The sequence below is a fragment of the Sus scrofa genome, chromosome 1, assembly GCF_054392235.1.
Source record: "Sus scrofa isolate SSC_HxYL_T2T_F1_AM1 chromosome 1, Sscrofa_HxYL_maternal_Yorkshire_Landrace_v2.0, whole genome shotgun sequence".
Taxonomy (NCBI): Eukaryota; Metazoa; Chordata; class Mammalia; order Artiodactyla; family Suidae; genus Sus; species Sus scrofa.
In genome coordinates this window covers 133,570,237-133,593,175 of record NC_139383.1, presented here as the reverse complement: position 1 = coordinate 133,593,175, position 22,939 = coordinate 133,570,237, and the positions used below count along the sequence as shown (strand labels likewise).

General features: G+C 41.8%; 1 protein-coding gene and 1 long non-coding RNA gene across 16 annotated transcripts in view; one reads left to right on the top strand and one right to left on the bottom strand.

Annotated features, from left to right (window-relative positions):
- The window catches only part of SEMA6D (semaphorin 6D), a 597,185-nt gene that overhangs the window by 327,472 nt on the left and 246,774 nt on the right, over positions 1-22,939 (top strand). The window lies entirely within an intron of this gene.
- LOC146406376 (uncharacterized) overlaps positions 10,488-22,939 on the bottom strand; it is a 31,435-nt gene continuing 18,983 nt past the window's right edge. Inside the window, exons 3-5 of the long non-coding RNA XR_014812010.1 lie at positions 21,523-21,997; positions 14,456-14,663; positions 10,488-13,036 (exon numbers count right to left, since the gene is read on the bottom strand). This is a non-coding gene — a long non-coding RNA (uncharacterized LOC146406376). The remainder of the gene's footprint in view (positions 13,037-14,455; positions 14,664-21,522; positions 21,998-22,939) is intronic.

Sequence of the window (22,939 nt, the reverse complement as noted above, 5' to 3'; positions counted from 1 at the left end):
AGAGCCTAAAGAGCAGAGGATGTCAGTGGACCAGGAAGAATAAGGATGCATTTCCTCCAATGGGAGCAGGAAGACTCATCTTGAACCTCACACCTCCTCTGACACTACTTTCCATATGGCACTTGATCCTTAGAGGACTGAATCAGATCCATAAATACTTTATTTTTATGACAGATTAATGTGATATTGATACCTTGCTAGAATTAACCAAGTACATTATAATCTAATTTATGAGAGGAAAATCTGGGTATATAATAAGTATTCATAATATCACCTTCTGAATGAATGCCAACATGTACTGCTTCCAGTTTTCTTAGTTTTAAATGGTACCCATGAAACCTCCTCTTCAATTGCACATGGCCACTGTTTGAGCACTTACTTTGCAACGAAGCATTCATCTTCCTTCAGAGCTGCCTTAGGGAAAATTGTGGAGGAGGTGGAGTCAGTTTGGGCTCTTCTTCCACCCTCAGTTGGGGATTTCTTTAGCATCAGTTTAGTCTGTGTCCCTGTTCTGTTCAAAGATCACCACTATGGGACTCCATGCCAAAAACACTTCAACTTCCAGACTTAAGAGTCTGCAATTTTAATGGTGGAAAATCCCTTAGAAGTCATCTAGCCAGCCTCCCCGCATCGTTATAGTTGAAAGGGCAGATGCCCAGAGACATGCATAGTAGAGCTAGTGCCATCCATGCATCACTCCCAATATCCGCACAGTTAAACCATCAACAACAGGTAGATCCAGCAGGCAGTAAGTGTGGAGGGTTAGATGCCATACTGCACAGGCCTGACAGGTGTGGGATCATGAAGGAGGAGACATGCAAACAGGCAGCATCAGGAGACACTAGCAATTTCAGTGTTCAGGGGAAGGGTTATCATCACTCAGACAAAGGCCCCAGGGAAAAAAAAAGGTAGGAAATATCCCTAGAAGGCTGAGAGTACGGAAGGGTTACCAAGTTGGAGACCTTGATACAAAGGAGCGACACAAAGGTGCTGCTGGAACTGGGGTGCAAGGTGGGATGCTGACCTCAGGAACAAGACAGAAGCTCATTTATAGGACTGTGTCATGTGGTCTAACAGAACTAGCAGCCATAGTGGTTTAATTCTGAGACACCTAAATGTTAAAGGAGAACTCGTTAAAAATCACTGTGATTAAAGATAAGATGGTATTTGTCTTTCTCTTTCTGACTTATTCCATTTAGTATGAGAATCTCTAATTATATCCATGTTGCTGCAAATGGCATTATTTTGTTCATTTTTATGGTCAAGTAATATTCCATTGTGTATATGTACCATATCTTCTTTTTTAATTTAATGATTTTTATTTTTTCCATTATAGCTGGTTTACAGCATTCTGTCAATTTTCTTCTGTACAGCAAGTGACCTAGTCACACATACACATATACATTCGTTTTTCTCACATTATAACTCTCCATCATAAGTAACTAGATAATAGTTCCCAGTGCTATACAGCAGGATCTCATTGCTTATCCATTCCAAAGGCAATAGTTTGTGTCTATTAATCCCAAATTCCCATTCCATCCCACTCCCTCCCCCTCAGCAACCACAAGTCTGTTCTCCATGTCCATAGTTTTATTTTCTGTGGAAAGTTTCATTTGTGCCATCTATTAAATTCCAGATATAAATAATATCATATCTTTCTCTTTCAGACTTACTTCACTTAGTATGAGAGTCTCTAGTTCCATCCATGTTGCTGCAAATGGCATTATTTTGTTCTTTTGATGGCTGAGTAGTATTCCATTGTGTATATATACCACTATTTCTTTTTTTTTTTTTTAATTTATTTTTCCCCCCACTGTACAGCATGAGGATCAAGTTACTCTTACATGTATACATTTTTTCCCCACCCTTTGTTCTGTTGCAATATAAGTATCTAGACATAGTTCTCAATGCTATTCAGCAGGATCTCCTTGTAAATCCATTCCAAGTTGTGTCCGATAACCCCAAGCTCCCGATCCCTCCCACTTCCTCCCTCTCCCATCAGGCAGCCACAAGTCTCTTTTCCAAGTCCATGATTTTCTTTTCTGAGGAGATGTTCATTTGTGCTGGATATTAGATTCCAGTTATAAGTGATATCCTATGGTATTTGTCTTTGTCTTTCTGGCTCATTTCACTCAGGATGAGATTCTCTAGTTCCATCCATGTTGCTGCAAATGGCATTATGTCATTCTTTTTACGGCTGAGTAGTATTCCATTGTGTATATATACCACCTTTTCCGAATCCAATCATCTGTCAATGGACATTTGGGTTGTTTCCATGTCCTGGCTATTGTGAATAGTGCTGCAATGAACATGCGGGTGCATGTGTCTCTTTTAAGTAGGGTTTTGTCCGGATAGATGCCCAAGAGTGGGATTGTGGGGTCATATGGAAGTTCTATGTATAGATTTCTAAGGTATCTCCAAACTGTTCTCCATAGTGGCTGTACCAGTTGACATTCCCACCAGCAGTGCAGGAGCGTTGCCTTTTCCCCACAGCCCCTCCAGCACTTGTTATTTGTGGATTTATGAATGATGGCCATTCTGACTGGTGTGAGGTGGTATCTCATGGTAGTTTTGATTTGCATTTCTCTTATAATCAGCAATGTTGAGCATTTTTTCAGGTGTTTGTTGGCCATCTGCATATCTTCTTTGGAGAAATGTCTATTCAGGTCTTTTGCCCATTTTTCCATTGGTTAATTGGTTTTTTTGCTGTTGGATTGTATAAGTTGCATATATACTCTGGAGATTAAGCCCTTGTCAGTTGCATCATTTGAAACTATTTTCTCCCATTCTGTAAGTTGTCTTTTTGTTTTCCTTTTGGTTTCCTTTGCTGTGCAAAAGCTTTTCAGTTTGATGAGGTCCCATGGGTTTATTTTTGCTCTAGTTTCTATTGCTTTGGGAGACTGACCTAAGAAAATATTCATGAGGTTGATGTCAGAGAGTGTTTTGCCTATGTTTTCTTCTAGGAGTTTGATGGTGTCCTGTCTTATATTTAAGTCTTTCAGCCATTTGGAGTTTATTTTTGTGCATGGTGTGAGGGTGTGTTCTAGTGTCGTTGGTTTGCATGCAGCTGTCCAGGTTTCCCAGCAATGCTTGCTGAATAGACTTTCTTTTTCCCATTTGATGTTCTTGCCTCCCTTGTCAAAGATTAATTGACCATAGGTGTCAGGGTTTATTTCCGGGTTCTCTATTCTGTCCCATTGGTCTGTCTGTCTGTCTGTTTTGATACCAGTACCACACTGTTTTGATGACTGTGGCTTTGTAGTATTTCTTGAAGTCTGGGAGAGTTATGCCTCCTGCTTGGTTTTTGTTTCTCAGGATTGCTTTGGCGATTCTGGGTCTTCTGTGGTTCCATATAAATGTTTGCATTGTTTGTTCTAGTTCTGTGAAAAATGTCATGGGTAATTTGATAGGGATTGCATTGAATGTGTAGATTGCTTTGGGTAGTATGGCCATTTTTACAATATTGATTTTCCCAATCCAGGAACATGGAATATCTTTCCATTTCTTTACATCTTCTTTGATTTCTTTGTTTAAAGTTTTATAGTTCTCGGCATATAAGTCCTTTACCTCCTTGGTCAGGTGTATTCCGAGGTATTTGATTTTGTGAGGTGCAATTTTAAAAGGTACTGTATTTTTGTATTCCTTTTCTAGTATTTCATTGCTGGTATACAGGAATGCCACTGACTTCTGAATGTTAATCTTATATCCTGCTACTTTGCTGAATTGATTAATCAGTTCAAGTAGTTTTGGGGTTGAGTCCTTAGGGTTTTCTATGTATAGTATCATGTCATCTGCATACAGTGACAGTTTGATCTCTTCTCCTCCTATATGGATGCCTTTTATTTCTTTTGTTTGTCTAATTGCTGTGGCTAGGACTTCCAAGACTATGTTGAAGAGCAGTGGTGAGAGTGGGCATCCCTGTCTTGTTCCATATTTGAGTGAGAAGGCTTTCAGTTTTTCCCCATTGAGTATTATATTTGCTGTGGGTTTGTCATAAATGGCTTTGCTTATGTTCAGGAATGTTCCCACTTTGGGGAGTGTCTTGATCATGAATGGATGTTGGACTTTGTCAAATGCTTTTTCTGCATCTATTGAAATGATTATATGATTTTTGACTTTTCTTTTGTTAATGTGGTATATATGCCAGAATTTCTTAATCCATTCATATATCGATGGACATTTGAGTTGTTTCCATGTCTTATCTATTGTGAATAGTGCTGCAGTGAACATGCAGGTGCATGTGTCTTTTTCAAGGAAAGTTTTGTCTAGGTATATGCCCAAGAGTGGGGTTGCTGGATCATATGGTAGTTCTATATATTTAGTTGTCTAAGGTCTCTCCATACTGATTTCCATAGTGTTTGTACCAATTTACATTCCCACCAACAGTGCAGGAGGGTTCCCTTTTCTCCACACCCCCCCCCCCAGCATTAGTTATTTGTGATCTTTAATCCATTCCACTGTTGATGGACATTTAGGTTGTTTCCATGTCTTGGCTATTTCTGAAGAGTGCTGCAGTGACCATAGGGGTGCACACATCTAAGACAATGATATCACTTATATGTGGAATCTAAAATACGGCACAACTGAACCTATCTATAAAATAGAAACAGACACCCAGACGTGGAGAACAAACTTGTGGTTGCCAAGGGGTAGGGAGTTGGATGGATGGGGAGTTTGGGGTTGGTAGATGCTAATTAATATATTTAGAATGGATAAGCAATGAGGTCCTACTATGTAGGGCTGGGAACTATATCTAGTCTTGGGCTAGAACATGGTAGAAAATAATAATGAGAAAAGGAATGTATGTATGTGTATGACTGGATCACTATGCTATACAGAAGAAATTGGCATAATACTGTAAATCAACTATACTCTAAAAAAATAAATTTTTAAAAAGATTTTTTTTAAATATAGGAGGCAGGGCTTCATCTATAGATGGGAGGAATATGTCACCTGCAGTAGAAAGAGGCAGGCTATGAGAGCAGGAACCAAAGCAGGCCTTGACAGATTTCTTCTCCATTGTCATTTTCCAGTGATGCATAAAATGCTATGTCATTACCCCCAGGAGGTGGTATATTCTAAAATGTCAATAGCTTTGAGAAAGTTATAGATAAATTTGTGAGTAAGAGACTCAGAGTGTGGGTTATTAATAGACACCAAGAAGTTTTAAGGCATATACCTAACCTTTGGGTGGATATCAGGGAATGACAGTCTTCTCCCCCTGAAAAAAAAAAAATGGTGCCATCATCTGATATGGAACACAAGGCAGAATGGACCAAAGGTCCATAAGTTACACGATAGTGTCTGCTATTAATAGTTCACTTCTGTACATCAGAATATATAAGCACACACACATACCCTGGCTATTTATCAAGCAGTCATAATACTAATCTCTCACTACTACACCGTAATTTTTCTTAGAGAGTGTACCCGTACCTGATCATCTCATTCTGAATAAGCACAAGGCCTACAGGTTTGCCTTCCCTGGGTCTTGGACCAGAGGCGTGGGTAGAATTGAGTCAAATATATAATCCAGGAAAACAGATGAACCCAAAGTCCCATTAGCAAGGTGGCAGGTAGAAGAAAGTAGGGTAGTAAAGAGATACATCTGAAGCAAAAGCTTGGCCAGATGGAATGAGAAAGTTTGAGATGTGGGTCCATGATAGACTCCCAGGGGCAGTAGAAGGTGTGTATGTATGTGCATGTGTGTGCGTTTCTGTGTGTGTGTGTATGTGTGTGTAGCTTGTTCTTGAAGCATCTCAAGCCAAGCTCAGTTTTTAAGGGTACTGAAACAATTTAAAAAATTAGTTCCATAGGTGGTATTCTCTGTAGCTCCTGTTTTGTTTAGGTTAGTACTTTCTCATTGTGTTGCTCACTCTTTGTTGTCAAATGCCTAACTAAATATTTGGGCTGCCGCCTCAAATGGGTGTTTGTTCTTCCTCTATTTCAACAAATGGTATAGTGTCTGAAGGTGTTGACCATTCAGATGATAATTCCTACTGATGGATGTGGCTCCCTCATAGAAACTGAGGTTGTAGACAGGATAAGAAAGTGCCCCTTCTTCTTGCCCTCTCTGCATTTGTCTGGGCATGAATCATTCCTAAAAGCCCTGACACCTACCTGACTGAGCTGTGATATGGCAGACCTGGGAGGTTACTGCAGACACTCAGGGCACAGGGGCTGCTGCTTCCAGGGAACCCTGAGGGAATTCTTCTTCCAGGCTTCCTTTGTGATGTCTCCTGGGGCAGGCAGTCCCTGCCAGAACCCTGGGAGATGAGGACTACAGGCCATTACTGCTGGATTCTTTCTTAGCTGCACTCACCCTCTGGGTGATCTCATTCAACTTTATGGCTTTATACATCTTCTGCCAGCCACTTCTGCATCCGTCTCCAGTCTAGTCCTCTCTTCCAAGTCCCAGGCTCTGTCTTTTTGACATCTCTCAGACGCATTGTCTGCAAACTGAACTCACACCTCCCAAAACATATTCTATTTGTAGCATTATTCCCATTTCAAGTTAATGGTCACTTGGTTTCCCAACTGCTCATGGCAAACACTTCAGTAGCATTTTGGTTTTTCTCTCTCACACATGCACAACTTCTAATCCACCAGAAAATTATTATAGATGGCTCTACCTTCAAAACAGAATCTAACCACTTCCGCTGAATCCTCCTTGATACGATCATCATTTTTTCTTCCCTGTGTTACTACAATAGCCTCCTAAGTGATTTCCCTTCTTTTCTCCTTTTCCCTAGCCAAGTCTATTCTCAATAGCCTGAAAATCTTTCAATGGGCACCATTTTGCTCAGTCAGGGGCATTTACAGTGGTTAAAAATTCTACTACTCAAAGTGTGGACCTTTCAGCAGCACCAGAAGCAACTGAGATCTCGTTTGAAGTTTAACATCTCAGGCCCTACCCCACACCAAGTAGATACAACTTCATCTTCACAAGATCCCAGGTGATTTATATGCACTTGAAAGTTTGGTACGCACTGGTCTACAAGATCCTGCATGATTTGGACTTCTGCTATTCTTCGATCTCATCTCTTACTCCTCACTCATCCCTCTGCAGTCATACTAGAAGAGTCCACGCTGTCCCCTTAGTCTTTCTCAAGCATGGTGGCATGCTCCTGACCTATGGCTTTCTCACAGAGTGTTCTCTCTGCCTGAAATGATATTCTTCCAGACATCAATATCACCAACTCCCTCGCCTCCTTCAAACATCACCTTCTCAAAGAGGCCTACAGACTACTCTATTCTAAAATTGATAACCGCCCCCTCCCCAAATTTTCAATCACTCTTATCTGCCTTCTGTCTTATTTCCTTAGCTCTTATCACCTACAGACATATTCTATAATTTACTTATTATGTCGATTTTTATCATTTGTCTTCCCACTGCCCTGGCTCTTGTGAATGTCAACTTCACAAGGAGCTTTGCTGATAGGTAAGTGCCTAAAATTATCTCTGACACATAACATGCTCCCAATAAATACTTGTTGAATGAATTAATGAATATAGTAAAGATATTCTGCTGCTTGCTAATTTGGAGATGGATATACATTTCAACAGCAGGCCACCTGTAATGATAGGGATTCCTTATCCCCAGATAGAGTACAAAGGTCTGAGTGTGGAAAAGGTAGAGAGGGCCTCCTCCTAGAGGCAGCCCCAGCAGAAGTGTAGTTTTCTGAGCTTTCCTTTCCTCTTAGGGAATCCCTGAGTAATTGGAGCAAAGTTAGCACCTTCCTAGAACACAATCTGCAACAGGCTATTAGTAGCCTATGTCTTCATTTATGAAAGGCAAGACCAATGCATGAGACAGCTTTTCAAGGAGGCTGTCTCATGTCATTTTGTTGTATTTTAACTTTGTGGGCTAGACCTGGAGAGAACCAACAAACAGTGGAATTACCTTTCAAAAAAATACCTTTTTCAATATGCAGTCATTCTTCCAAGCCTTTTTCAGAGCCAGAGCTGTAATTTGGGTGGATATGAAAAGGAGAACGGAAGTAGAAAACTGCTTTTGGAAATCAGAAAACCACACCTCAAATTGCAGGCAACAGGTTGGCCACAGAAGGGAACCTGAGACTTGTGAGCTATTGAATTCTATTTACTCCATGACCTCCATTGAGCCATGTGGAATGGATGTTTTTTTGTATGGGAGCATCATCATCATTTAGAGTGATCCACAGACCCTGATTTCAAGAGTGTTAGGTTCATTCCAGAATGGTTAAGTGGTCTTGGCACCCAGTTATCATCATGTAAACCTAGCTCATTTTCAGCCTGAGACACCTGGTACTTCAGTTCAGTGCCCCAATATGAGTAGTCTGGCCTCCCAACAAACTGAAATGAAATTACAAAAGGATCTTCTGGAATGAAATGGTATGTGTGGTCTGTTTGCTCTCAGATGATCATAGCAGCCACAGGCACATCCAAGTGACTGAGTCAACTTGCTTTTCAATGTTATTGATGTTCTAGTTTTGAATGTAACCATTACTGTCAAACTGAGGCTATTTAACTAAAATCTAATTTACTATCTCATCAGTGTGTTCTACCTTCCCAGGGAATAGGAGGAAGACCAGAATACTAACTATTCTGAGCTCCTCCCTATTGCTCTTTTATGGACAGACAGCTGAGGGACAAGAAGGTCCCGTCTGCCTGGTAGGGACACTGTGAATTAGTATGTGTCCTAGAAGTGTGCCCTCGGCCATAGCTCTACGAAGCTAGCAAATGAGATGCCTCACTTCTTTAAAGAAATTAGTTAGAAGAGGACATCATTAAAGTGATAAGTATTGATGAGTCATAAGACTTGCTCATGCAAAATAATTGCCAAGTGCCCAACATATTCTCCTAGCAGCTGATCCCAGGCACTGGGTCTTCAGTGAGGCAAGGAGCCCACACTCAGAAGTAGCTGTTCTGAATATTGCATTTTTTTAATTTTTTTTTAAAGAAGAAACGGTTTTTAAAAATAAATTTTAAGGGCCCAAGAAGAATGAGGCCTTGCTGAGGACTAAAGTAGTCTCTTTGGGTGAGAGCAATGTTTTCTAGAAAAGCATTCTTTCCAAGAGCCAGTTCTGCTCTCTAATTTCATAGCTTCCAGCTGCACTTCTGGAAAAAGTAATATCTTGGTCAGTAGAGTTTTCAGGCCTTTCACTTTATAATGAATGAGGAATGAACTGTCATCTATTATCCTTACATATTCAGGGGAAAGACACTGTCCTCGGCAGTGGTATGGCTGCCCCTCATTCCCTGGCTGCCTGATTTTTCCATTGTGATCACATTGTGGGCTATTGCTTACCAAGAGTTTTCAAAGTGGGTGTGTTGGAAATTAGATCATAGACTCTCAGATTGGAAGGCAGATGTTTCGAGGTCAGACAGTCTCACTCTGAAATCCGCCTACTTGAAGGACACTGGCATGACAGCTAAGGTGTTTTTTTTTTTTTTTTCCCCATAGGAAAAACCTATTTGCTCCCTTCCATGCTTTCATTACACACTTATGTGGTGGTGGGAGGAATGCAGTGATTTCTATTTTGAGCTTTCCTTTTTCTCTTTTTAGAGGTACCACAGGACGCTGAGACTGAGAGCAAAATACAGCTTAAAATAACATAAAGTGGAGAGGTTTTATGTGTCTTCTGCTCTTGTTGTTGTTTATTTGTTTCCTCCCCCGCCCCCCCAGGCCCCACCAATGCCCGGAAATATTTATCTGGGAGGAGACTCTTCTCCTGACCTTAGAATGACCCTTAGCTGTTGTGTTTCCTTCATGTCACTTAACTTTTTTAAAGAAGAGTGACCTCCATCCAGTGTCTCTAGGTCCTCACCAGAACCCTCCTTAACACCCCCATCAACTGGCCTCTACCCTGACAACTAATAAAACTGCCTTTTTCGGCATCAATAAGTTGGGGGAGCTATCTTTCCTCAATCTTCTGGAAATGCCTATGAAGCCTTCTCTTCCTTAGGCTTCCTGCTTATTTTCCTCACTGAGCCCACCCTGACCTACTGTTTGTTTTCCAAGCTGGGCAATACCAAAGCATTTCCCGAAGCAATTGCCCCAAGGGCAAGGACTTGGCTTGCTTTAGCTCTCTTTGACCAGTACTGTGTCCTGTACTTCACTGGACCCACGAAATGTTGATAATGATGGTGAGGGGAGGACAGTTACAACTACCAGGGATATGGCTCTTTATTTATTTTTAAAACTGGAATTACATATGCATTTGAAAAGTACGATTTAGAGGAGTTCCCGTTGTGGCGCAGTGGTTAATGAATCCAACTAGGAACCATGAGGTTGCGGGTTTGATCCCTGCCCTTGCTCAGTGGGTTAGGATCCAGCGTTGCCATGAGCTGTGGTGTAGGTTGCAGACGTGGCTCGGATCCCGCGTTGCTGTGGCTCCGGTGTAGGCCGGTGGCTGCAGCTCTGATTAGACCCCTAGCCTGGGAACCTCCATATGCCGCGGGAAGCAGCCCTAGAAAAGGCAAAAAGACCAAAACAAAGAGTATGATTTATAGCACAGAAGAGGAATTTAATTTCTGATAATAAGGGGAAAATAAGGAAGGTGTAGAGAGACAGAGGAAGTGATTGGACAAAATAGAGAAGGAGATATTTAGGCCAGATATTTAGGCCAAAGAAGGCTTTGTTTTCTTTAGTTTTTAAAAGGTAATGACTAAACTTAAGAAGCTCTTTCACTCTTTCTTTTTGGAGAAAAAGAACCTGAGAACAAGAACTCAGATGGAAGTCAGGGAGTGAGTGATAAGTAGTTGTTTATACAGATGATGATCAGAGAGTTAAGGGGGAATTCAATAGTCACTAGTCTGTGAAAGCCAGGTTTTATGCACTAAAAATTTGTCGGGATTGCAAAAATTACTTTCAGAATATGAGGCCAGACAGGCCTTAATCAGTGATAAATGGTTGTCCAAAGTGCCGTTTATAAAAAGCGGGTGCATTGACTTGTCCGAAGGCCTCCAAGGGGATGTAGCTTCTGGCCGGAGATGGGCCAGACCCCCTCCCTGCCTTTCACTGTAGTTGCTATTTGGTTACAAGGGGCAACAAACAATTTATAAGGCTCCGATTCAGTGTGATGGCTCAGTCTGCTGCTGCCATTTATATCATATTAGTGCCTACTCTCTTTCCTTCTCATGGGGAAATGGCAAGGATGATTGATGCCAGGTCTATGAAATCCTTTGAGCTTCTTTGGAGAAATACAAGAATTATTATTATTATCATCATCAAAAACTGCTTGAAAATGTTTTCACACTGTGCTTCATGCTAGGACAGACCTTATTTTTAGCATTGGATTGTCAGCCTATGTTAATCCTTCTTCATGCTACTGACCTTCCAGATTCTTCCCTGAAGGAGCCTAGGAAAGAGGGAGGAGGAGAGTTTCCTCATTAAGGAAGACCTTTAGGAAAGTGGTCAACTGAATTGCCACATCTTCTTGTGCCTATTCATGGGTGACTCTGTGTCCATGAAACCTGGGCAGTTCTCACTAGGGAGGGTGATGGAGGAGCCAGTGGATGATACAAAATCAATTTTCCTTTGGTTTTAAAATATACTTTAAATTTTACTTTAGAGAATAGTGCTCTGGGAATTTTTTCACACATAACACGTCCTAAGAGTAAAAGTAAAAGAGTTCTATAAGGAAATTGAGACCCAAAGAAGCCAAGGCCCTGGAGCCTTGGCCAAGGGAAGTGTGAGGAGTGGAAACCAAGTTTCCTGGGACACAAACTAGTGCTCCTTTCTTTCTCATCATATCACATGTTCTAAACCTGAGGACATAAGATGGACTTAACATCTTACGCATGTCCGTCTTTGTACTCACATCTTGGGCCAGACCTGTGTAATATCGTTTCAGCTACCACAAGGCTGACTAAAAATTTTACCTCCAATTCTACCTGTCAGAATACAGTATTTAAAAAATACCCAGGAGAAGAGATGGGCATTTTGTGTTGGTCTTCAGAAAATTCTTGAGGGGGATTATTTCTGAGAAGTATCCCATGAACACCTGTGATCTCAACCAAAAACAGCAGGGCCTAGAGGTGGTAATGTGAAATGGGGAAATTGAATTTGATTCCAAGGTCAAATAATGGGATATTTATGTGGAGGATCTGGCACTTTTTTTGTTTTTTTTTTTTTTTTTTTTTTTTTTTTGTTTGTTTGTTTGTTTTGGCTTTGAGGAACTAAAGCAAAGAGAAATGGAAGGTACCGAAAAGAAGCCAGCATCTAGCAAAGGAGGATGTACTTTTCATGGTGTCTCTATGCTGGTTGTGGTTTTGAGACAGAAAAGAGTCTTCAGGGTCCAAAGAGAAAACTTGGATTTTATGTTTCCTGAATTTGAATTATCCTTCTTCAGGCAGAGTGAGTGAGGTCAGAATCAGGATTGAGACCATAGAAAAGCGGCCTATTTTTTGTTACTGGCCCAGAGTAGAACCACCTCCTTCAGTGGATTTTGCTCAGAGGTTCCCCACTGACAAGAGCCTCTTGATGAGGTTCATAGAGCCACCTTGTGATGCATGGGTCAGTGTGGGCTCACCTGCTTTTACATGAAGGCATGTAGCTGGTTGGACATAGGTTGCGGTGCTCTTTGCAGGCACTTAGAAGAGGAAGAGATGTCATACATGAGGTGCTGGAGGGCAGTTGTGGAGGAAGGCCCCAGGCTTCTATGGAAGCTTCAGGCTTCCCCAGATCCTTTTAGAGGGGACCTTTCCCCCACCTGCTATTGCCCAAGGCCCAGGACAGTTGCCCTTCTGAAGGTTCCTTCTTCTTCTGCCCTGAAGTTCTAGACCATCTCCTCCACTGAAATGTAACATGTTCCAGGACCTGCTTGTCTTGTATCTCTCTCTGCTTCCCCTGTGCCTGTGCCAGAGGTGGCACATAGCAAGCACCCAACAGATGCTGGTTGAGTGAATGAATGACTCCTTTTACAATCAGTGCTTGATACCGGTTTAGAAAGAGTATCCCTTTCTTTGAAGGCACCATCACTTCAGATTACAATCTCTTTAGAACACTGGGCAATAGTAAATCATTTTGATTTTAAAAAATCCTTCTTTAGACCTAGAAAACAAATGTATCACAAAGATTCATTATTGGGCATGCACGTCGGAGGGACTGTATCCCTTTATCTATCAGTAATCCAGCACACAGGTGGCTGGCACAGCCCTGTGGGCTCCAGGTAGATGGAACATAATGTTTCCCACATGGAGCTGATATGAAACCAAGGAGAGCTCTGCATTCAGAGTTTAGGAGGAGTCTCAGAATATTGTGTGCTTTTCAAGAATGATGCAAAACATTTGTGATTATATTTAAAAATCAAGTTTTTTAGATTTTTTAAAAATATAGAGACCCATATAGGAAATAGTTTCACATATGAACTTCAGGATATTCTCAGAAATTTCCTAACACTGTGCATTTTTCCCTGGCACCATTTTCCACAGTTGTAAATTATATCTGTTTATGGTCTAATTTCCCCTATAAGTCTATAAACTCCAAGTGACCAGTCAGGAACCTTGCTTATCTCATTCACACTCTGTCTCAAGGTGCAAGTACAGAGCTTCAATATGTGTTTGTTAAATGATTAATAAATGACAAGTTAAGTGGATCAGCACCCTTTTGAAAGTTTATAGTCATATCTCCTCTTGGAGAGAAAGCAAAGGGGGTTTTTAGATGGTGTGAGTAGTGATTCCAGAAAGTAGTGGTAAAGCCCTCTCACCAGGGCAAGGGGACATGGGTGGTGGTGGCAGTGACAGCGACAATGACTTTGTGTGGTCACCTTTGTTCACTATGGGCAGAATTAGGGAAGGAAGGAAATCCATCAGGATCCCAGCGGAAACAGATGACAACTCTCAAACCAGGAAATTAGGGAGACTTTAGTGAATTTACCCTTACCAAGTTATGCACAAGTTAAGAGATACCTTTAAGAGATGATGAGGCCATCTGTGCCTGGCAATGAGAGGAGTCACCTAGCTACAGTGCTGTGGGAAAGGGCTGTCAACAGAACTATAGCCTTCCACTAGAGGGACAGAACCACCCCACCAAAAGCCAGTGGGGATTTGCTAGGGGGAAGTGAATAGCCCCATCTTACTCTCATCTTCCATCTTCTAATGACTTTCTCCTTTGGCTGAATCCAGCTGAAAGCCAGAGGGCCCAGGTGCCTGGGAGCCAGGGAGGTCAGTTTCCCAGGGCATGGAACTGGGCACAAAGGTAGAGAGTAGATCTTGAAGGGCAAATGGAATACCCAGCATAGAGGACCATGACAAAGACCACAGGTCAGTTGGAGAGAACTTGTAAATATTTTTCTGGACTTAAAAAGAAAGGCCCCAAATAACAAATTTCATCAATAATGTCAAACCCCCGAGTTTGGATTTTAACTTTCAACCTTCTTTTAGTAAGCACTAATTGAGCATCTCCTCTGTACCAGGCATACAGGGGCTGCTGAGGAACAGAAGAATAACATAGATAAAGCACAGTACCTACCTTCAGGGGGGTCCCAATCTAGTGGGCAGAACTAAGCTTTAGAAAGACCCAGGTGTTGAGGGTGCTGAGAAGGGACATGACCAAATTCAGGCTTCTTCACTGAGCCCTTCCTGATGGAGGCCAACTTGAAGCTGGGACTCAGGTTGTGAAGGAGTCCAGGTAGGGCAGGGGAAGTCAAGAGGAGTGGCTGGGCAGGAAGGCAGCTTTCCTAATGGAAGACAGGAAGTAAAAGAGAACATGATTCTTTGTGGAACTTTCAAAGTGATGCCCAAACCTAAACAGGATGGCTTGGTGGTTCTCAGTGTTGGATATTTACTCCACAAGCCTTCTCCCAGTTTGCTCTTAAGAGAAAGATAAAGAAGACTGGATGGGTTCACTGTACTTTTAGAAAAACCTGATTTTTTGTGAGCATTCTCTGTTCTGGATCAACCAGAACACTCCCAGACACCCTTTCAGCGATGACTTGCCGTCTCCTCTCTGGGTAAAAGGAGCCAGGATTTCTGCCTATTATTTTCAGATTGCTTCCTCTGCAGGAAATTGTGTCAATTTATTTGGACGTTTGTGGTTTCACTGCACTCCCCAAGCCATTACATCATGATGTGGTAACTCAGAACTCCAGTGGCACATTATCAGAGCCGACTATTTCTGGAAGCCAGGAGATAACAAACAAAGCGGCTTCATTTGGCCTATAAGCATGTTAAACACCCTCAGCAGAGGACAGCAGAATACAAATATGCCTTTCTCCTGACTTTTATCAAGGAGAGGAGAGAGAGAGACGTGGGCTAGATATAAATTATATGCCCCGCACAGCATAGGATCTATCATAAAATCTATTGCCACCGATACAAACTGGCTTCAGTGTATAATTTAGTGACAGTTTTGTGCATTATGTCTCCTCACTGACAAGATTGCTGCATGGTGAAATGTTGTCGTATCTAGGTATGGATGGAACTGCCTAAAGATTTAAGTCATTTGATTCCATCCTGAATTAACATGCTCAACCTAATCCTCATCTCCCCGGGAGACTGCCAATTGTGCGGGAGGATGAGCAGAAGGCTTTTCATGCAGGTGGCTGGGGCCTGTGTTTCCACTTGCCTGCATACCATTCCCCCTTGTGAAGCTGCTGATTGAAACTTACTTGAAGATTACCTTGGTAATAATTTGAGCCTTATCAGGGAAAAAAAAAAAAAAAAACAACAAATTAATGAGGTTTCTGTCGATAAAAGAAATAGAAAGGGCTTACTTTCCTAAAGATGCCTGATACCATGGATAAATCATGGACAAATAGAAAGCTTGCTGTAGTTTATGCCTAATTATAAATGACTTAATACCAAGTCAGACCCCAAAGATTCATGGGTGTGATCATTCTGAAACCTAATTAGTTAGAGGGAGATAGTACTAAGTATCAAGATTTTCATTAGGCAAGGAAGTCTCTTCTCTACTCATATTTAGCATTATCCCAGTGGCAAATAAGGAAATTTATCTTCCCTGAGTAGATGAATTGGGCTCAGTCTACTGAAATGTATTGCTTAATAATTGCTTTATTGGGCTAGGCCCAGACAGCAAATATTAGGGCCTTTCCTGGGACCAGTGATCGCAGAAGCTGTCATAGTCACTTTAGCCTGGTATAACAGAATACCATAGCTTGGGTGGCTTCAACAACAGACATTCATGTTGCACAGTTCTGGAGGCTGGAAGTCCAAGTTCAGGGTCAAATTCTTGGTGAAGGTACTTCTGTTTGCACATGGCAGTCCTCTTGTTGTGTCCTCACATGGTGAAGAAAGAGAGGTCTGGTCTCTTTCTTTTCTTATAAGGACACTATTCCCACCATGGAGGCTCCTCCCCCCTCACCTCATCCAAACCTAATTATCTCCCTAAGTCCTCACTTCCTTGTAGCATCCCATTGGTGTTAGGGTTGGTAAGATGAACTTGTGAGCATAAACATGAAGGCACATATGTCTACCAGCAACCAGGCAGAGCATGAGCATAAATAATGAGACGGCTGAGTATTTGCTCATGACAATGTTCATGGACCAAATTCAGTAGCAGTCATGGTGACTTGAGCATCTCTCCATGCTATTCTCTTTACAGAGGGGCTGGCTGGGTAAGAAATGGACTCCCTTTTGCTTGTGGTCACAGAGCATCTCTCCCTCTTCCCACTTCTATGTCTTCACCTGTCACCCTTCCATGTGGCTTTGCCCCAGGCCATGAATTCTCTCTCTGCCCTTCCCCTCTTCGGTGATATGGATCGATGAGAATAGATGATTTAAAGAGAAAGAGAGGATGAAAAATGATTGCCTCTAAGGTAGCAGAAATAAGAGATTTATACTTGTCTGAGCACAGCCTCAAAGCAGAATGGATCTTTTATGTAAACATAGCCCTGGTCCTCATGTTTTTGCAAACAAGGGCTTCATAAATGAGATCTTAAAATGTGCTTCACAGCTTTCAGGTCAGGCCGGGATGGGGCCTCAACCACCCAGTTGGTTACGTAAAGAAAGTCTTCAGAGCTTCTTGGACTTCTTAAATTCTTCTGCCACTTGAGTAAGTAGCCCTTCCATGACTTCCTTTTATCAGTCTCTTTCGGCTCCTGCCTTGCTCTCTTATCAATTCTTGCTTTTCAGAGTTTTAAAAACTTATCCCAAAAAAGGGGTCAGAAGTTGAAAATAAGTATTATCATTTGAACAGGGAGCCTCACTTCCAAAATAATTGCTCTCTGCTACTCATCTGCTAGAGAAGGTTAAAAAAGGGCATTGAATTAGATGGAGCCTTATTTAATGTTCTGTCAGACATCTGACCCCGCTGTAAAATCCTGTAATTCTGTCCGTACAGCTTTAGCTTCCAACAGGGTGGTAGAGTCAAGGGAGCCTCACTGAAATCAGTAGACAGATTCCTATGTTGTTTACTCTTATGCTCTTTGAAAATCTTGAATAGACAAACACAACAACAACAAAAACAGTCCAGTGATGTGGAAAAGGGAAGGAGGCAGACCACCCACTGTAACGCTCTCTGCATTTACGGAGTTAACAGCCTCTTGGATAACACACTCACTTCCTTATTGTAGAGTTGTAGGATTTCAGCAAACAAGGAAATAAGAAAGAAATTTTGTGCTTTCAAACTATAGTTTTGGGCTCTTCATCACAGTCAGTCATGGGCATTTCTTTACCACTAATATCTGCACCTTAATTCTTTTTTTTTGAATTTTTTTAAAATTAAAGTACAGTTGACTTACAATTTTGTTCCAATTTCTGCTGTATAGCAAAGTGAGTCTGTTATACATATAATCCCAGGAGATTGAATATAGTTCCCTGTGCTGTACTGTAGGACTTTGTGGTTTATCCATTCTTTTTTTTTTTTTTTTTTAGTGAAAAATTTGTTTATTAAAGTATAGTTGATTTACAATGTTGTGCCAATTTCTGCTGTACAACAAAGTGACCCAGTCATACATATATAAGTCATGCATGTATATACATGTACCTTAATTCTTTATTTCCATTCCTATTGCTTCCTTCCCTGCTCCCAGCTCGCACTTTATTCCTGTGGCTTTGCTCTTAACCAGCTGCCACGTACACTTCCCTCATTCTGAACTATGAAGGGCCCATGGCCATCTTTCTTAGAACTGTTTGCCTTTTGTTAGGGAACTTGAAGAAGACCTCAGCACTTTCTCTCAGTCATGTAGAGGAATTGAGAGAAAGAACTCTGATGCGTGGGGAAGTTTTTGAAGGCCAAGGGTTCAGAGTAGTGTCTCTAAAAATGTCTCATGGGGAGTTCTTGCTGTGGCTCAGTGGGTTAAGAATCTGACTGAGGTGTCTTGGGTCACTAGAGAGGCTCAAGTTCAATCCCTAGCCCAGTGCCATTGGTTAAAGGATCCAGCATATGTTGCAGCTGTAGATCAGATTTGGTCCCTGGCCTGGGAACTTCCATATACCATGGGTGCAGCTACTGAAAAAAAAAAGGGGTGGGGGAGTACCCATGGTGACTCAGTGGGGTAAGAACCCCACTAGAATCCATGAGGATGTAGGTTCAATCCCTGGCCTTGAACAGTGAGTTAAGTAGCCATTGTGGTGGCACTGTGCGGTGTAGGTCACAGATGCAGCTAGGATCTCATATTGTTGTTACTGTGGTTGTGGCATGGGCTGGCAGCTGCAGCTCTGATTCAACTCCTAGCCTGGGACCTTCCATATGCCATGGGTATGGCCATAAAAAGATAAGGAAGGAAGGAAGAAAGAAAAAAATGTCCCATGGAAGCAAGTATCTATTCATAAAAGACTGGGTTTGAGGTGATCTGTGGCTAGAGATCCCACTACCGGGGACCCAAATGTTATCAGTCATCCTTCTCAAGGACTAGGGCTTATTCAGGTCAAAGCATCTGGCCAGTTCTTTGGAGACATGGCCAATACTCAGCAATGCCCATTAGACTGAAATGAACAGTTTAATTTGAAACCTGTCTTCAGTAACTAATATCATCATTATGACAGTGGGCAACCAGTGCTCATTCTTTCTCTGTTTTGGATTTGGGTTTTGGTGATGGTGGTGTTTGGGCACTAAAATGGAACTAGTGACTCTTAATTGGACTGCCCTTCATTTTCTCCATGTCCCAGGAGGTACTGACAGGGATGACCCCCAAGAGAGGAATATTTGCCAAATGCTTTAAAGTCCTGTCAGGTTGAGTGGGTGCAAACTGGGCCTGAACCCTGATGATTGGGTTTTTCTAATAAAAAGGAAGAAACTGGCAAAATGATTCCTTCCCCAAAAATAATGCTATAATTTTCAAACTGGCAAGTGACACACTAAATATATACATTTGCTAAGAGGAAATTTTGAAAAGAATAAAGAATAAATGCTTGGTTCTATTTAAAAAAATATCTGAATATCTTGGATATATATTTTGGCAAAAGGGTGTTCTGAGCAGGAATTGTACGGAAATGCCAAAAAAAGAAAAGAAATCTTGTGATATCACATGTAGATTGTTCTGGAGTTTGTTACAGATCTAGTTCCAAAGGAGAACAAGAAAACCAACCTCTCAAAGGTTTTCTGTGAAAGTAATTGATGAAAGGTGTTCTTGAGTAGGTATGTTTTTGTGTTTAGTTTTTTTTTTTTTCTTTCTTAGAGAAAATAGTGTTTTATTGAGTTCACAGCACAAAATGAGGAAGGCAATTTTGTATGCCAGTCTTAGAAAACTCATAGCCTTACTTTATTTTCCCACCACGTTTTTTTCCCTTTAGGGCATTCTGAACAGTGGGCGAAAAAAAAAACGGGGGGGGGGGGCAGAAAGAAACTAAATTTATATTTCTCTAGGTGCTTCCTGAAGAAAGGGGGGAAAATACTGGAAAATGCATGTGGATTTATTTCATGAAAATTTCTGTAAAATAATCCACTCTTGAAACTGCTAACAGCTGTTTTTTCATACTCTATAACCCCCAGCAGGTAGGAAAATCCCCTGCAGATTTCAAGAGATTGCATGTCAGTGCAGTAAAGCACCATTCTTTATTATTATTTTTTTAAGACCAGGTTTCCAGTATTACTTCAACAGGAAAAGTTCCTGTGCTGTGTGAGTAACTGTTTCCTAGCAGACAAAAGGTAGTATCATTTTATTGCCAGCCAGACTGGGGTGGAAGGATCAGCACTTCAATTCCTCATGCTTGACTGCACCTAGAACAAAGCCCGGGAACGTGGAAAGCACCTGGTTGATGTAATTCTGAGTCTCTGTTTTAAACTTTAATGTGGACACTGCATTCATTTTCAACTGGTTTCTTGAAGAAACTGGCAGTGGTTGCCTCAGAACCCCCCACATGCTTTTACTATAGAGATTAGAGGTGTAATCAGTTATCATGTATTTTCAGTTTTGTTTTTACTCAGGGAGAACTCTCAACAGGAAAGCCCCAATTTCTACATCTTTCCCATCACTCCAGGCTTCCTAAGGCTAGATTCTCCAGTCCTTCTCCTACAGTAACTTAGAGTACAGGGCTCAAACTTGACGAAGAGAAGTTCAGCTTGGAGAATGCTGGAAAACAGACAAGGTTGTCTGTGAAAACGTTTAACTATGTCTTACCTTTATCATTTTGTTCCCACTCCCACCCCTCTCAGTTGGACAACACTTTAGGAGACGTTGCTGTTTAAGCCTCATCTGTAATTGGGGGATGAAGGAATATTTTTCTCTCTAGGGCATTGATCTTATATGCATGGTCCAAGAAGGCCTACCACCATGTAGCAGGATGGAGGATGGAAAGACCCCTCCTATAAGGTTGTAAGATGGAAGTTTGAGGTTTCATTTCCTCTTGTATCTTATTTTCCAGACCTACACAACAGCTAGCTACAAGGGAAGCTGGGAAATGTAGCCTTATCCTAGGTTAGATAGCTAATAATTCTATTTTATGCAATAAGGGAAAAGGGATATTGGGTAACAAGACTTGGTCTGGTAGGGGAGGCTTCAAGGTGGAAGGGGAGGGGAAGGTAGGCTTCAAAATAGGCTATCATCCACTTATCTCAAGCTAACCCATTTGCATTCAGAAAAGAGGTTCCTGTTTTCCTGGGTCTTTCCCTATTTAGCCCCAAGTGTCTCTGTAGCACTAAAAAAAAAAAAAAGAAAAAAAAGAAAAAAAGGTCAGCCTTACTTTTTTTTTTTTTTTTTTTTTTTTTTTTTTTTTTTTGCTTTTAGGCCCACACTCGCAACATGTGAAAGTTCCCAGGCTAGGAGTTGAATCAGAGCTGTAGCTGCCAGCCTACACCACAGCCATAGCAACATGGGATCTGAGCTGCATCTGTGGCTCATGTCAATGCTGGATCCTTAACCCAGCGAGCGAGGCCAGGGATCGATCCTGCATCCTCATGGATCCTAGTCGGGTTCGTTAACTGCTGAGCCATGAAGGGAACTCCCAGGTCAGCCTTACTTTGAGGTCTATGTTTTTCCTTTTCTTAATTTATTTTCTCCTTCTTTGGTTAATGATGTCTTTAGTAGCCTTATTTGGAAAGAGGTTTTTGTTCCACAAATAAATGAGAATCATTGGTATAAACCTTTTAGAAATGGTAGCATTTGGGGAAGAATATTACATTTACTTTTAAAAACCTACATTTTTCTTCATCTTTATGTTATTTCATGTGAAGGGGTGATTGCTCCATCAATTTGCTGCGAGTTTGGAAGACCGTGTTCCAGGAAGATATTTAAAGCCTCACATATTTTGTCTTCATTCTTTGGGTGATAGTTTCAGTCTGAAATGCAGCTCCCACCATGAGTGGCTAATCGATTGTGAGCTTACAAAGCTTCGTAGGGAGGAGGAAGCCATTTCCACAGCCCTGCTAGGCTGTCAGGACTGAAGCAAAGGACTTGCACGTCTTGATTTCTTCCCATGCTTTTGGACCAAGAAGATGCTCCTTGGGTGATTCCCTCAGGCCCTGAATCACATGACAGACGATTTAGGCAGCCATGAAGTCATTCACGAATTCCTGTACCTCCCCAACTGTCCTGTGGCTTTGATGTGTCAGGACTTATTGGGAAAGCTGCAGGCCCAGATAACTTTCAACTCTCATGGCCAAGCAGCCCTGACCCTAGGGAAACAAAGAGCAAAAATCATGACTCTTAGGGTCCCCTGAGGAGAAGAGTGGCAGCTCTATAGTCTTATAGAGAGGCCACAGCAGGGTCCTAAGGCCACCCCTGGAGTACAGAGCGTTAGAGGGGCCCCATTTGAAAATATAGTTATGGACTTCCCTGAGCTTCCCTGAGTCTGAGGCTATAAATATCCCTTAGCCTTTGTGAGTACTTTCTCAGGCTGGGTAGAGGCCTTCCCTACTCAAATAGAGAAGGCACATGAAGAGGCCCAGTTTCTTCTTTTTTTTTTTTTTTTTTTTTTTTTTTTTTTTTGTCTTTTTGCTATTTCTTTGGGCCACTCCCGCGGCATATGGAGGTTCCCAGTTTCTTCTAAAGGAAATTATTCCCTAATTTGGAATCCCAATCACCATGGGATTGGACAGTGGACTGGCACACAGTTGGTGGCAAAGGGGTGGCCAGAGATCACCTGGAAGTTACACATGGCATACTGTCTCCAGGGCTCCGGGAAGGTGGAATGAATGAACTAAACTCTAGAATTGAAACTGAGTAAACTGTGTCAGGAGACCCACCTACACTGGGACCAACTATTGCCAATTGCTCTGTTAAGAATTAGGTCCAGGCATATTAGGCAGACGGGGTTTTCCCCTTATGAGATTTCTTTATGGACACCCTCCTCCCATTGTCAGGGACATATGAGGGGATCTGAAGGAATTGGGCAACATTACCCTGAGACAGCAGATGCAAGCTCTTGGCCCAACCCTAACCACTCTACACCACTGGGTGAAGGAATGGTTACCTGTGAGCTTGACCACAGACGCCCACCCCTTTAAACCAGGAGATGCCGTATGGGTAAAAGAGTGTAATGGTCAACCCCTGAACCCCCTCTGGAGGGGTCCATTCACTGTCATTTTATCCACCCCTACTGCAGTGAAGGTAGCCGA